At 38.1% G+C, this 3346-nt stretch overlaps 1 pseudogene; it reads right to left on the bottom strand.

Moving 5' to 3' along the window:
* Nucleotides 1–781: 781 nt before the first annotated feature.
* Nucleotides 782–3346, bottom strand: LOC121529876 (annotated as a pseudogene; the record flags this gene model as incomplete).

Below are 3346 nucleotides of genomic sequence, written 5' to 3' on the forward strand. Positions count from 1 at the left end.
TGTAGAAGTGCTTTTATTACGGCGTCACTAATAAGATGACGTTTCATTTGGCTACCATTATGGGGACTATTGGACACCTATAGACTCCCATATTATTAACTTAGTCTCTTTATGAGACTTGTACTTGTATAATTTCTTTATTTATATAGAAGTGCTTTTATTACGGCGTCACTAATAAGATGACGTTTCATTTGGCTACCATTATGGGGACTATTGGACACCTATAGATTCCCATATTATTAACTTAGTCTCTTTATGAGACTTGTACTTGTATAATTTCTTTATTTATGTAGAAGTGGTTTTATTACGGCGTCACTAATAAGATGACGTTTCATTTGGCTACCATTATGGGGACTATTGGACACATATAGACTCCCATATTATTAACTTAGTCTCTTTATGAGACTTGTACTTATTTAATTTTTTTTTTATATATCTCTCTTTATATACATCTCTTATTAGATAATGAACCTTCATTTCGCTGCCTTCATCAAAATGGGAACTATTGGACACTTATAGACTCCCATTGTAGCCAATGAAGGCAAGCTGGTTCTTATAAATTATATATACTTTAAAATATTCTTTATTATCGTAATAATTAAAAATATATCAAAAATATATATAATTTATATGTATTTATACATGTATATACATAAACATTTTGTTATAGCATTAATATATATTAAATAATATATAATAATATTATAAGCCAATGTCAATATATACATATATTTTTAAATAGATGATATAGATAGAAATCCATCCATCCATATCATCTAAATCGAATCATCAAGCAAAGGATAAGCTTCAGTGGATCGCAGTATGGCAGCTGCTCAACCACTTACAACACCTTGCCTGTTACAAAAGTCGTTTACAATTGATTCTAGGCTTTGTCATTGTATTAAATAATGTTTTTATATGTAACTAGCGCGGCATCAGGTGATCGAAGATCCTCCCAATTTACTATGTTACAAATTACATTGGCATCACATCCATTGTCGTTTATAAAGTAAATTATAAACTTTAAATGGTTTAGAAGCCATACAATGCAAATTGCCCCTTATTTATCATTGCAGTCCAGCACGGATACGACCTTAGAGGCGTTCAGGCATAATCCAACGGACGTAGCGTCATACCACTGTTCGCTCGAACAAGTATTGTGCCATTGGTCCGTACCTGCGGTTCCTCTCGTACTACGCAGGAATGCTGTCGCAACAACGTTTTGTCATTAGTAGGGTAAAACTAACCTGTCTCACGACGGTCTAAACCCAGCTCACGTTCCCTTGCATGGGTGAACAATCCAACGCTTGGTGAATTTTGCTTCACAATGATAGGAAGAGCCGACATCGAAGGATCAAAAGCGACGTCGCTATGAACGCTTGGCCGCCACAAGCCAGTTATCCCTATGGTAACTTTTCTGACACCTCTTGTTAAAAACTCTTTAAACCAAAAGGATCGATAGGCCGAGCTTTTTGCTGTCCCTGTGTGTACTGAACACCGAGATCAAGTCAGCATTTGCCCTTTTGCTCTATGTGTGGTTTCTGTCCGCACTGAGCTGGCCTTGGGACACCTCCGTTATTATTTGAGAGATGTACCGCCCCAGTCAAACTCCCTACCTGGCAATGTCCTTGAATTGGATCATACCTGAGTAATTGGAGTTATACCAAATTTTCAAATCAAAAATACATAAATGCACCGTTTTATTAAAGAATTTGTTTGCAATTATATAACAAACTCGTGATACTTTGATCAAGAAGCTTGCATCAAAACCCAATACCATAAGACATAATAAATATATCCGTATAATGGCTAGGAAATGATACACGTTCCATTTAATCAAGTAAGTAAGGAAACAATAAGAGTAGTGGTATTTCATTGGCGATACCAAACCGAGGTCTAATATCTCCCACTTATTCTACACCTCTTATGTCTCCTTACACTGCCAGATTAGAGTCAAGCTCAAAAGGGTCTTCTTTCCCCGCTAATTATTCCAAGCCCGTTCCCTTGGCTGTGGTTTCGCTAGATAGTAGATAGGGACAGTAGGAATCTCGTTAATCCATTCATGCGCGTCACTAATTAGATGACGAGGCATTTGGCTACCTTAAGAGTCATAGTTACTCCCGCCGTTGACCCGCGCTTACTTGAATTTCTTCACTTTGACATTCAGAGCACTGGGCAGAAATCACATTGTGTCAACACCCGCTAGGGCCATCACAATGCTTTGTTTTAATTAGACAGTCGGATTCCCCAAGTCCGTGCCAGTTCTGAATTGATTGTTAATTGATAATCGTTATAATTAATAAGAACTAATTGGTTTAACCCAACTAGTATTCTTAAAAATTTTAGCAAGAAAGTTCCACAATTGGCTACGTAACTAAACTATCCGGGGAACAAGTAACTACCATAAATGATAGAAACTCTATTTACCCAGAACGAGCACATAAACCATGTTATTGTTTCCCAATCAAGCCCGACTATCTCAATCTTCAGAGCCAATCCTTATCCCGAAGTTACGGATCTAATTTGCCGACTTCCCTTACCTACATTATTCTATCGACTAGAGACTCTTCACCTTGGAGACCAGCTGCGGATATTGGTACGGCCTGTTGAGAAGTTTGTGTCCCCACCATAAATTTTCAAGGTCCGAGGAGAAAATATCGACACAACAGTATATGTCATGCTCTTTTCTAGCCCATCTACCATACTCTCTGCGAAAGACTTCCATGGTAGTACGGCTATAAAACAGAAAAGAAAACTCTTCCGATATCTCTCGACGGCTTCTTTATGGTCGTTCCTGTTGCCAGGATGAGCACGAGGCCCATATTTAATAACAAACGGATACTCAACAGGTTACGGAATTGGAACCGTATTCCCTTTCGTTCAAAATTATTCAAGTATATTATTTCCAGCTTTTATTTGTATATTTCAGTTTTTACTTGAAAATTTTCGGCTTTCGCCTTGAACTTAGGACCGACTAACTCGTGATCAACCACTGTTCACACGAAACCCTTCTCCACTTCAGTCCTCCAAGGTCTCATTCGATTATTTGCTACCCACCACCAAGATCTGTACCAATGGCAGCTCCATGCAGGCTTACGCCAAAACACTTCTACGCATACCATTGTCCCTTCCTACTCACTAAAGTTTCAAAATTTATATTACAAGTAATATAAATCATCTACTTTAGTGGTAATAATATAGGTATACAACTTAAGCGCCATCCATTTTAAGGGCTAGTTGCTTCGTTGCTGGTGAGTTGTTACACACTCCTTAGCGGATTTCGACTTCCAGATCGCCGTCCTGGCTGTTTTAAGCAACCAACGCCTTTCATACTGGTATCTGCATG

This window comes from Drosophila eugracilis, unplaced genomic scaffold (assembly GCF_018153835.1).
Source record: "Drosophila eugracilis isolate 14026-0451.02 unplaced genomic scaffold, ASM1815383v1 contig_2044, whole genome shotgun sequence".
Lineage (NCBI taxonomy): Eukaryota > Metazoa > Arthropoda > Insecta > Diptera > Drosophilidae > Drosophila > Drosophila eugracilis.